Here is a 13528-nt window from a genome sequence, read left to right on the forward strand (position 1 = left end):
AAAAAAAAGTTTGCGAGATTTTGACTAAAGTTAACCAAAAAAAAATGTCGTGAAAAAAAATTATTTCTTTTATAAGTTATAATACGCCCTAATTTAAATATCAATATTTGATGAATTAAAATATTAATTAATATATTAATATATTAATTAAATTATGAATTAATATATTATTATAAATTTATGGAAGTGATGGAAGAAAAATTATTTAATATTTGATGAATTCAAATATTAATTAATACATTAATTATTTAAGATTTTAGTTATTTTCTTTAAAAAAGATTTTGTTCTTTAACTTTTATTTCATATTTTTATTAAAATAATAATAATAAGATAAATAAAATTAATGTAATTTAATATATTCTAAAACTTCCTATGTCATGGAAAAAGACACTTTTAATTCACATACTTTCACTATTATTATTTATATATAATTTTTTATAAAGATTGGATGAATTATTTTGTTGTTCGAAAATATTTATGATTATTATTTACCTTTGGGTTTATCGATTCCTTGGGTTTATCAATCTCTTGGGTGTATTAATCAAAGGGTTCATATTTTTAGGGTATAATATTATTCATAGGGTATAAACTATTAATTTGACAGGGTTTAATGTAAATCTCTTTGGTTTATAATCATGGTCAACCATGGTCATTCATGGTCAAACGTCACATTGTGACAAATATTGTTCTATATGAACATCAACCTTATGTCAACCATTGCCAACCACAATCAACCATTTCCAACCATAGTCCAACATCACATTGCCTCAATATGAAAACAAATATTGTTATCCATGGTCAATAACCATGGTCACATTTTGTCGTCCAACCATTGTCAACCATGTTCAATCATGGTCAATCGTGGTCAACCATGGTCCAACGTCGCATTGTGATAAAGATTGTCACAATCTTAAAATGAGTCATGGTCAACCATGGTCTATCATGATCAATATGAAAAACAACCATGGTCAACCATGGTCGGTCATGGTCAAGCATGGCCCAACGTCACATTGTGACAAATGTCATCTCAATATGAACATCATCCATATGTGAACCATGGTCAACCATTGTCAATGATGGTCAACCATCATCAACCATTATCAACTATGGTCGAACATTGCATTTTGACAAAGATTGTCTCAATATGAAAATCAACAATAGTCACATTGAGTTACAGTTTGCCTCATGGTCCAACATCACATTGTGACAACCATGGTCAACCTTGGTCCAACATCGCATTCTGACAAAGATTGTCTCAATATGAAAATAAACCATGGCTAACCATGGTCAACCAAGGTTATCTGAGTTCCAATGTCACATTGTGAGAGAGATTCTCCCAATATGAAAATTGATCAAGGTCAGCCATGGTCCAACAACACATTGTGACAAAGATTGTCTCAATATGAAAATCAAACACGGACAACCATGGTCAACCATGTTTGTTTTAAGGTTTATAATATTTATCTTAGTGTTTATATAGCTTAGGTTTAAAATATTAATCCATTGGTTTTATTAATGCCATGGGTTTATTAATCTAAGGGTTTATCAATACCTTGGGCTTAGTAATCTAAGGGTTCTTATTCCTAGGGTATAATATTATTGATAGGGTTTATAAACTTAAAATCAATAATGGTCAACCATGGTCTATCATGCTCAATTATGCTCAATATGAAAATGAACCATGGTCATTCATGGTCAACCATGGTCAACCAAGGTCGAACATCACATTGTGACAAATATTGTCTCAATATGAACATTAACCTTGTTCACCATCATCAACCATGCTCAACCATGGTCAATGATGGTCAATCATCATCAACCATTGTTAACCATGGTCCAATGTCACATTTTGACAAAGATTGTCTCAATATGAAAATCAACCATGGTCACATTGTGTTATGGTCAACCATGTTCAATCATGGTCAACCATGGTCTACCATGCTCTAATGTTGCATTCTGACAAAGATTATCACAATCTCAAAATTAATAATGGTTAATCATGGTCTATCATGGTCAATATGAAAATCAACCATGGTCAATCATGGTCAACGATGGGCCAATGTGTGACAAATGTTGTCTCAATATGAACATAAACCATATGTGAACCATGGTCAGCCATGGGCAATGACGCTCAACCATCATCAACCATTGCCAACCATGGTCAAACATTGTATTTCGATAAAGATTATCTCAATATGAAAATCAGCCATAGTCAACCATGGTCAATAACCATAGTCGCATTGTGTCAAAGATTGTATCATGGTCCAATGTCATATTTTGAGAACCATGGTCAACCTAGATCCAACGTCGCATTCTAAAAAATATTGTCGCAATATGAAAATCAAACATCGTCAAACATGGTCAACCATAATCAAGAAGGGTCTAATGTCACATTGTGAGAAATATTCTTTCAATGCTAAAATCGATCATGGTCAACCATTATCCAATAACGTATTGGGACAAATATTGTCTCAATATGACAACCTTCATCATCCGTGGTCAACTATGTTTTTTTTAGGGTTTATAATTTTTATCTTAGGGTTTATTTAGCTTGGGTTTATAATATCAACCCCTTGGGTTTATTAATCTAAGTTTTCATATTCCTAGGGTATAATAATATTTATAGGGTCTATATTATTATTCCTATGGTTTAATATAAATCCTTTGGGTTTATAAGTCATTGGGTTTATTAATCCCTTACATTTATAATAATGCCAATATGGATTTGTGGCAAATATTTTCCCAATATGGAAAGCAATCATGGTCAACCATGGCCAACCAAGATTAATCATAGTCATCCATAGTCAACCATAGTCAATCATGGTCCACATCACTCAAGCATAGTCATTTATGGTCTACCATGGTCCTATGCCACATTGTGACAAAGACTGTCTCAATATGAATATCAACCATGGTCAAACATGGTCAACCAAGGTCCAATGTCGTATTGTGAGAGATATTTTCTCAATATGGAAATCAATCATGGTCAACCATGGTTACTAAGCATGGTCACGTTGTGACAACTATTGTATCATGGTTCGACATCACATTTCGACAACCATGGTCAACTATGGTCAACCATGGTCCAATGTTGCAATTTGACAAAGATTGTGTCAATATGAAAATCAACAATGGCCAACCATGGCCAACCATTGTCCAACGTCGCATTGTGCCAAAGATTGTCTCAATATGAAACTCAATCATGGTCAACCATCATCCAACGTCACATTATGACAAATATTGTGTTAATATGAAAATAAATCGTGGTCAACCACGTTTATTTTAGGGTTTGTAATATTTAGCTTAGGGTTTATATACTTTGGGTTTATAATATTTATCCCTTAATATTATTCCCTTGGGTTTTTAGTATTAATCCGTTGGGTTTATTATTCCCTTGGGTTTAATATTATTCACTTGGGTTTATAATACCTTGGGGTTTTAGAATTTATCCCTTGGATTTACAATATCAATCCCTTCGGTTTATCAATCATGCTCAACCATGGTCCAACATCACATTGTGACAAATAATTTCTCAATATGAAAAGCAACCAATGCCACATTGTGACAAGGATTGTCTCTATATGAAAATAAACCATGGCCAGTCATGTTCCAACATCACATTGTGTCAAATACTGTCTCAATATGAGAATCAACAATGGTCAACCATGCTCAATAACCCTGGTGACATTGTGGCACAAATCTTTTCTTAGTCAAAATCACATTGTGACAACCATGGTCATCCATGGTCCAACATCACATTGTGACAAACATTGTCTCAATATGAAAATCAACCATGGTCAACCTTGTCTAACCATTGTTCAACATCACATTGTGACAAACATTGTCTCAATATGAAAATCAACCATGTCTAACAATTGTTCAACATTGTATTGTGCCAAAGGTTTTCTCAATATGAAAATCAATCATGGTCAACCATAGCCCAACGTATTGTGACAAACATTGTGTCAATCTGAAAATCAACCGTGGTCAACCATGGTTAACCATGTTTATTTAAGGGTTTATAATATTTGTTTTAGGCTTTATATACCTCGGGTTTATAATATTTATCCCTTGGGTTTAATATTATTCACTTTAATTTATAATCCATTGGGTTTTTAGTCTCAATCCCTTGGGTTTATATTATTTATCTTAGGGTTTATATACCTTGGGGTTATAATATTTACCTTGGGTTTAATATTATTCCCTTGGGTTTATCAATCTAAGTGTTCATATCCATTTAGTTTATCAACCCCTTGGTCCAACGTCACATTCTAACAACCATGGTCGCCCATGGTCAACCATCGCAAAAGGACAAATAAGTAGAATTCTAAGAATTAGGTGTGAAATTAAGAGTCATCGCAGTCCAAAGGACATGTAATACCAAAAGTCATATGTAGTCCCAAAAGTCTTTTGGAACTTCAAAGGTTGTGGAAGTCCAAAGGCTACTAGAAGTTAGAGAGTCAAGAATCATGAGGATATGAAAGGTCACTCCTCAAGTTATAAATAGATCCTCATTTATTATGTGAAGGAATTTTAGCCTTGGCCTCTCCCATAAGGCATAATAGAGATAGGTTAGTACTTTTGGGGAGCAAGTAGTGGCTCCAATGCTCCACTATTGGAGCAAGTTTTGTTCGTTGTATTAATTTGTCTTGGGACTTTTATTTAATAATTGAATCCTGGCGACCAACAATTTTTATACATGGATTGTGAATGTTCGTAAGACTATTCTGTTAATATTTATGATTCATGTTTTCTTTCACCAATACTAAGATCATTGAGCTATTTCATTTATTTTGGTGATTACCTTATTGAGAATGTGTTGTAATGTTTATAACGATCGTCACTTCTTTGTGGACTATTCCATTGGATGTTAGACGAAACATTCATGTTCATGTGTGTCTTTATTAGGGTGGTATTATTACCTCTCTCTTAGAGGCTCACCTTTTCTCCCCTCTGTAGTAGAATAACCTTGATGCCCCTACATTTGAACACTCACCAAGAAAACTTGCTTGCTTTTCGAAGGCACATATGTGATTCTCTCCCTTGTTGATAGGTAAAGCCAAGGAAGATCTTTAATTAAATGGTAGATGGGTCGTATTCCAGAGGGTGATCCTATCCCAAATGGAGTGAGATCTAGTTGGGACTGCATATCGAGAAGACCCCTTTGAATCTTGGTAGGTCTAGCGCTATCAACAGATAGATAGTCTATTTTCGTAATTACCAATCATTGCAAAAGTGGTGCCGCTCATTCAACAAAAGTTAGAAACTTTAAGGGAAGTGGAACAACACTCAGTGAAACTATCGAATGAATGGGAAGCTCATGACCTAATGGAGATGTTGAAGGAACAAAGATAGTTGTATTCTAATATGTATTTTCAATGGAAGAATTGAAAACCTATAGAGTCACTGGATGTTTCTAGAGTCACCAAACTTCTAGACTTTAAGGAAAAATGCAAAGGCTTGGTGGGAAAAGGCATTAAGAAAAAGGGCCGCAATTCGGAGCGTGAGATGCTCAAAAATATGAGAGATAAATTAATTAATTCAGGTTAGTTTACAGATATCTCAATGTATTTTACACCTTCTCAACAATATTATATATGAAGATCATTTCGTGGAATATTCAAGGTTTAAACAGTAAAGGGAAACAATGTTAATTACGGGATAGAATCACACTCAAGTAACCAACCTTGGTAATTTTATAAGAAAACAAGGTTTTGCTAATGAAATTGTCTATCATTGCGACTTGTTACTAGAAGGGTTATGAATTTATGTATATTGATGCCTCAGGTAGTGTAGGAGTGTTAGAAATTTTGCGGAATCCAATGGAGGTAATTTTTCAAGATTGGTTGGATAGCAGTGGAGTTTTGACATGTAAGTTTCGATGTTAGTTCTACTGAGGTAATCTGTATTTTTGTTATGTATGGTCCACACACAACTTTAGAGAAAGGGTTTTTTTTAATAGCATTTAGTTTCATCGAAACCTCAACCATGATTCTCTTTGGATTGTTTGGGGGATTTTAATCTTATCCACTCACTGGATGAGAAAAAGGGTGGGATCCATCGATTAGATCCAGAACCGATAAATTTTGTAGAACTTATGGAACAACTGAAATTGGTGGATATTATGACCACCAATGCTATATTCATGTGGAACAATCGCAGAGATGGTAAAAATCAAATTTCGAGTCGATTAGATCATTTTCTAGTCTTCGAATCAGTTTTGGATAAGGACATTTTTCTCGAAGATCCTTTCCTACCTTGTCTTGGGTCAAATAATTGGCTAATTCATTTAGAGATTGACCTTAAAGAAGCCATAAGAAATCATCCATTCTATTTTGAAATTTTCTAGTTGCAGACTCCAGACTGTTTGGAGAAGGTTAAAACTTGGTGAGTATCATTTGTGGTTCATGGTTGCAATAAAATTCACACTTTTCATCTTAAACTTAAATCGGTGAAAGCATCGATCCATTTATGAAATAATTCTAAGTTATCTAATATTTTTTAGGATAAGCTTAAGTTGGAAGCTCATATGCAAGATATCCAACAACAGATGATAGTAGAAGGATCCACTGAATAACTAATTCTTCAAGAAGGACTTACATTAAATCATCTACAGATGAGAAGATAATAGGGGAACCCTATGGTGACAAAAATATAGGGCAAAATGGTTGAAGGATGGTAAAAAGAACATAAATTTCTTCCATAATTTTGTGGTATTATTGCAGGTATTAGATGCTTTCAAATTTTCCTGGTAGTCGATATCATGGGTGTGTTCACTTATTTCGACCACCTTTTTTGTATTTTAATCAATGGTTCTCCTTCTAGTACATTTAATTAATCACGTGGACTATGACAGGGGATTATCTATCTCCATTTTTATTCATCATTGATATGGAAAGGTTGGGTAGCTTATTTTCGAATTCTAGTTCTCACGACAAGATTAGGGGTTTACAATTATTTGGACTAGATCTCCTAGTAATGCATCAACAATTTATTGACGAAATTTGTCTCTTTTCTTTTCAAACTCTTAAAGAGGCGACAGAAGTGTGCTACGTTCTCTCAATATTTATGGTAGCATTTGATATGGTAGTGAACAACGAAAAATCTTGCATTTTGTTTTCCAATTGTAAGGACACTGTCTAGTGTCATTTGGCAAGTATTTTTCAGTTTAAACGAGATTGTCTTCCCTCTAAATATCTTGGATTGCCATTGGATTTTAACGCTAGGCAACCTTTTTGTTTGAAAAACCTTCTTGTTAAGCGTTCTAATAAGATTTATACTTGGAAATTTTGAGCTCTAAACTTTGCAGGTCAGTTGGTCCTTAATCAAGTTTAGGCTTCTATGATCCAATCTAAATTCTACGAAAAAAAATTCAGCAATAATCACATCAAGAAACATTTGTCAACAAGTTTTAAACCAAACAGTGTGGTTCATCATCATGACAAGATGAAGAATCAGATCTTCGCAACAGGTTAAATAGAAAGACAAATCGATATAACAACTATAAAAACGGCTACTTTTGAGTGGGCCAAAAAATAGAGAAAGGATGAATTAAAATAATTAAGTCAAACATATGTAAATAAATAATAATATTATTTTAAATATAAAACTACCTTTGACTCAAATAAAAATAAATTCATTTTATAATTTAGGTATATATATATATAATTACCCATTCTATAAAATGAGGTCTAGGAAATTGGTCCTTAGCAAGTTTGTGCTTCAGGCTCTTTCGCTTTACAAAATATCAACCATGCATATGCCTAGAATGGTGATGCAAACTTTTATTTCTAAATCAACAACATTACTTTGGAGAGAAGCTAACAAGGCTAAATGGTGGTCCTTTGTTTCCTAGGATAATTTTGGTGTTTTTAAAATGGTCCGGTGGACTTGGCTTGTGTGACCCTACAATGATTAGTGCATCCTTTGGGGACATGTCAGGGTGGTGATAAGTGAACGTAGGTTCAGAACTTTGAAAGTGAATTTGGATGAGGAATTGCACTCCTTTTATGACACACGAAGACAAGTTAAATTGGGATTCTCAAGTGGTTGGGTCTATCATATGGAATTGCGCTTAGGCGAATCATAAGGTTGTGCAAGAGTATGCTTTTTAGGAAATTAAAAATGGGGAAACAACTCTTTTTTGGAAAGATATTTAGCAACACCTTCCAATACTTGCTAATAGAGTGGATCACTAGATGTTAAATATTTTTACCACTGGTTTGGGAGTGGTTAAGGTTAAGTATTATTTTAGTGAAGGGCTTTCTAAAGAGTACTAGCATAAATGGAAGGTTAAGGACGATTGGCCCGACTCATCTATGGATCTTCCTTGGGAAGAATTTCATCAAAAATTATTGGAATGAGTAATAAGGTTATCCTATAGATTATATATTTTGCGTTGGGTTTATAGGCCTCTAGGTATGTTTACAATCTAAGAGGCTTATTTGTTTGTTTTAGGTCATAATCTCTTAGAACGTGGGGATGGTTGGAGGAAATCCGGGTCACAGTTAGTTTGGCATAAAGTGTCAAAATTATTATCGTAAGTCCTTCGACGTTAGATCCTTACTTGAGATATGATAAGGAAGAAAGTTGTATTAGGTCCTTCTCTCGAAAGTCTCTATCTTAACAATGAAGAGTCCATGGAACACTTGTTAAACTCTTGTTGTAATATGATGGATGTGTGGTATTTCGTGCTTGATGTCTTTGGTTTTGATAATAGTTCCTCTGGTACGCTTGTGGATTGGTTGGTGTAATGTAACTTCTCGGCTTTCAAAATTTAAATTGTTAATAATGCACAACTTTTGGGCACAAGGTTTATCCTTCGGCATTTTCGGAAGGAACATAATGTGAGAATTTTTCGAAATTAAGAGTGTAAAAATCTTATGGTGCGAGGGAACATTCCACAAAATATACGTGAGTCTATTCTGGCAGCCTCTTTGTTAGAGGATGATTGGAAAGTAGAAGGTTGTGAGGCTGAGATCTTGCGTCGTCAACTTATCATATAACATGTGTTGTCACCCCTTCGAACCTCTCCATAGATCCCCTTTTCTTCTAGCTCTTCCTTTACATGTCCCCTTTGTGGTTTTGTTGAATTGAGTTTTGATGGAGCGTCCAAAGGAAATCCAAGAATTGTAATTTTTGGGAAGAATTTTCATGATTGGCATGGGGCTCCCATAAATTTTGCTTAGAGTTTTGGCTCCATGAGTGAAAAATGGCAGAATTTTTTGTTGTGGAAAAACATTTTCATATTGATATCCATGAAGGTTTTCAATTATTATTGGTTGATGGAGATTCCCAACTAGTGATATAATGTTTGTAGAAGCTCTTAAATGAACTAACACATGCTAAATTGGTCTATAGTTGGAGGGTCGAGAGTACTGTGTAAACTATCAATGATCTCGTTATTCAACTATATTATGTTTTGGTTATGCATTCTCTTCATTCGATCAATGTGACTGCATACTTTTTGGTGAACCTAGGATGTAAGTATAGAACCTTATCTTTGGATGAGCGTTGTCCCCCTTCTTATTTGGTAGAATAAATTAATAAACTCAAGGGAATATTACACAAGGATGGTTTCATCCCCAATGGGGGTGTGAACAGGGAGAAAATGGTGGTTTCCTAGGGTGACATGCATGGGGTACAAATGGCCTGTGAGTTGGATAGTGCGGAAAAGTTTGGGGGAGGGAGGTTGGGTTGCTGAATTGACGTCCCTTCGCTTTAAATTCCATTCTTTTCATATGGGTTGGCTTAGGCATGCGTTGTTGAGGAATGGAGGTGACATCCATCCCTGCACTTCTCTCAACTTCCATTCATCCACTGTGAGACTTTCTTTTATTGGAATATGTGTTGAGGAGTTTTGGTTGGTTCTTTGGTACTCTAGCTACTCATGCTCATATGTAACATGATATCACAATGTCAATGCTCTTTGTGTTTTACCTGCACAAATTTGATTTTGGGCCAATTTTTTAATCGGTGGTTGTCTTCTCGCATCTATTTTCTCTGGATAGTGAGTCTAAATGTATTTCATATCCTTTCCCTATTTTTGTTTCAGGTCGTTGGTATCTGAGTCATTTTTTGCATGGTTTTAGACCTATGGGGATTGTTGTTCCGTTAGTAGCGAAGTGTCTTCTAAGCAGGGTTCTAGATTACGGTTCGAGTTTTGGGTCTTGGTGATTTTTTGAACTTCTTGTCGGAGTTCTATTTTCTTATTCAACGAATTATATGTTTGTGGTTAGGCAGTTATTAAGTTGAGTGGTTTGTTAATTAGGTGCGGAGTATGTCTTTCAAGCTTGGTATTCTATATTTCTCTTTGGTTCTATTGTGTGTTGGATTAGCACTTTGCATGGTGTTTAATGTCTTTATGGTGCCTTGAATTTAGTACTCTTCTTGAATTTGGAGCTTTGGTTTGGAGGCTAGGGGATGAATTGTTGGTTTTCAGGTCCAGTCTATATGGGGTAGTGGTTTTTGCTCATTGTATGCACTTGCAGTGTCCCTTATGTCTCCTCTTCAATTCATGGTACCTTGACGTGGTGGCTTGGGGCTTGTGGGTGTCAAACAATTACGACCTTTTCCCCGTGACTCTATAGCCACCATTTTTTATTTTGTCCTTCCTGATGTTCATAGGGAAATGCTTATTCTAGAGTCTCATGAATCTAAGGAAATGACTTACTTTTTAAATTTTGAAATAGTTGGAGAAGGATTCAAATGGGTTCTAAATTTGGGTGTTTCTAGGAAAAGGCACCTCAATTTGTTTCATTCTTTATCTCTACATCAACAATTTGATACTTTTCTTTTATTGTTTTTGAAGGATAAACAAGTGAATAGTTATAATGTTTTCTTTGGTTGGGAAGACATTAAATGCATACTGAGGAATCACTAGTTCATTCTTAATAATATTGATGCTCGTTTGAACTCTATGGATGGCTTGTTATTACCAAATTCTACTTCTAGTGACTTGATGGATCCTGTAGTCGATCCTACTCTTCTAATTGATACTAGTAGTCGTGACTGCACTGTTGTTTCCTCAAATCCTGAATGAGGATTATGGTTATTTGGTTTTGTTTTTTGGCACGATAATATATTTCAGTGAGGCTTGTGACCTTATTGCACTCTATGGAAAGGATTTGTGGAGGTAATTGGTAGTATATTTTGCAGTTTTTATTGGACTTATATTTTGAAGAGTGCAAGGATCTATGTCTTATTACACGGGTAATCAATGCTAGCGCTCGACAGTCATGTTGGTTATTTGTCTATGTTTCCTTAAGGCATGTTGTTCATTTGGGCCTTTTAAAAAAAAAATGTAGTTTTTTGTTACAATTTTTGAGGTTGACCATTGTGTTCCTTATACAAGAATGGTTTTGGATGTTGTGTTCATGAGTAACTCATTTTATGTGTCATCTCTCTTTCGTACTATGGCATTGTGTTATCATTTTCTTTCCATTAGTTGGTGCAACTCATACTACGTGCTGGTTCTTTTTGACATTATGATACCGTGTTATGATTTTCTTTTTGTGAACTAGTTAGTGTGGTGTATCGTGTATCTCCGTGTTTCCTCAATCTTTATTGGGTTGGTGGATTATTTGTTCCTTATTTTTTGTATGGTCCTTCTGGTTTCTAAAATGTAGATCATGCTAGAAATTAGAACACAATTCTTGGGTCGTCATGAGGAGTCTAGTTTGAATATTTTCTTTATATATTAGGCTCTCTTTGAATATCCTTAATGTGACACTTTTTGAATTAATCAAAACGTTGTAACTTAAAAAATAAAATAAAAAATATTAACAATTAAATTAAATGTTAAAAACTTTATTTAAAAAAATACCCTTATCAACATAATTAAATTCTAAAACATTTAAATTAAATAATATATATCAATTAATATATATACCATAGTTAATATATTATTATTAACTACATATTAGTTGTGATAAAATCCAAACACAATATATTTTAGTATAAATATACAATGTTTAATACATAATTATTAATTACATATAACAAAATCCAACCTATCTTGATGTCTACGACATTTATTACATTTCCCCTAACTACATATTATTCTCCAAATAACCGTTGGAATCTCAAGTCACTCACTTCCATATTCGTCGAGATATCTTTCATTCAACTTGATATATCTGCCTTACATATATCATTCGTGTGGCTATCCTATGGCACAACAAAAGCCTCTGGCACGCGAAGCCCAAACGAAAAGAAGTGGAACAGACACTCGTGACTCCCTCCCCACCGCTACCATGTTCGCCCTTGAGAGACAATCGTGTGGTGGTGGTGTGCTGAATTTGATAGCGTACGTACAAAACATATGCATATGTGTTGCTTGTGACAAACCACTGACACTAAACTGAGATTTCCGAATCCCAGTGATCGTATATCGCTGAGACTTGACCTTCACGGTACATTCTTCTCTAACACACTCACACAACTGGTCCCCAGAGTATATGTGGCCTAGTCAATCATGGATTCCTCTCCCCACTAAATGCGGGAATTTCACACACTTGTACAGTCTGCTTCATAGGACGACTCACGAGCTGTATGGGATGTTTGGGATATATTGAGCATCTCCAAGGCTACTCATATTTTATCGGAGGAGAATGGAATAGCTTTAGTCAAAGGAAATGGAAGGAAGAATATTCTATTATCGGGGCTTGATCTATTAAGCAGTTTTTTGTAGAGCGTGAATTTTGTTCCGCCGTGTAAGACCTCCTCTACGAAAAACAACACCGGCCAGGAAGGATCAACTCTAATGTCATCCTCTTGTGCGTACTTTTCGAGGTAGTCGAAAATATGCATGCGAGAGGAACGGTCTACGATGTTATCACCCACTACTTGTGTTGTTGGAGTCGGAGTGTGATTATCGATGTAGTCCAAAATATGAGGGAGTAGTCTACCTAGACAGAGGAATTGCCCGGTTTCCATCACTGCTTGGAAAATTCTCCGGCTCCAGCCGCTGGCAATCCTTCCGCCACCCTCCCCTAGCTCCGCCACCCTCCATCCACCGCTCCGCATTCACTTCCTGACATTTCCACGCAGATCGGATCGGAGCTGGCAATCCTGACATTTCGCTGACAGATTGGATCGGAGCTGGAATTGCCGTCGCAGAGGAATAATGCCATTGCCAATCCGAAATGGAGGAATTCCCCGACCGCGGGCTGCTCACTCATCTTCCTCCTCGACTCGGCGCCTCCCGCTCTGCAACTCGCCACCCAGGTACACTTGACTAACACACCTTTCCATGAATGAGTGCACCAAAACAATGGATGCAAGAGAAGAATTTGCATCATTTTAAAGAAGTAGAGTTAGGTTGCTGACAATTAAACGAAGAAATGATGTAGCATACCCAAAAAAATGTCATTTGTTATTGAAGTATCAGGTTTGTTCGGCTGTTTAAATTTCCTCAGTCATATTAACCACCAGTTTGGAGCCATTAAAACCCTGAATTATTTGTAAAAGTTCAACAGGTTGCAAAATTGCAAATGTCAGTTTTGGATTATTTTGCAGAATTGCAAAT

The 13528-nt window shown here is 35.4% G+C and overlaps 1 pseudogene; it reads right to left on the reverse strand.

The window, feature by feature from the left end:
- Positions 1-12119: 12119 nt before the first annotated feature.
- Positions 12120-13026, reverse strand: LOC149179272 (BURP domain-containing protein 3-like; annotated as a pseudogene).
- Positions 13027-13528: the final 502 nt, after the last annotated feature.

The sequence above is a fragment of the Pinus tabuliformis genome, chromosome 4_1 (assembly GCF_031772625.1).
Source record: "Pinus tabuliformis cultivar Carrire ecotype Pingquan chromosome 4_1, CPIR1, whole genome shotgun sequence".
In the NCBI taxonomy this organism is placed as follows: domain Eukaryota; kingdom Viridiplantae; phylum Streptophyta; class Pinopsida; order Pinales; family Pinaceae; genus Pinus; species Pinus tabuliformis.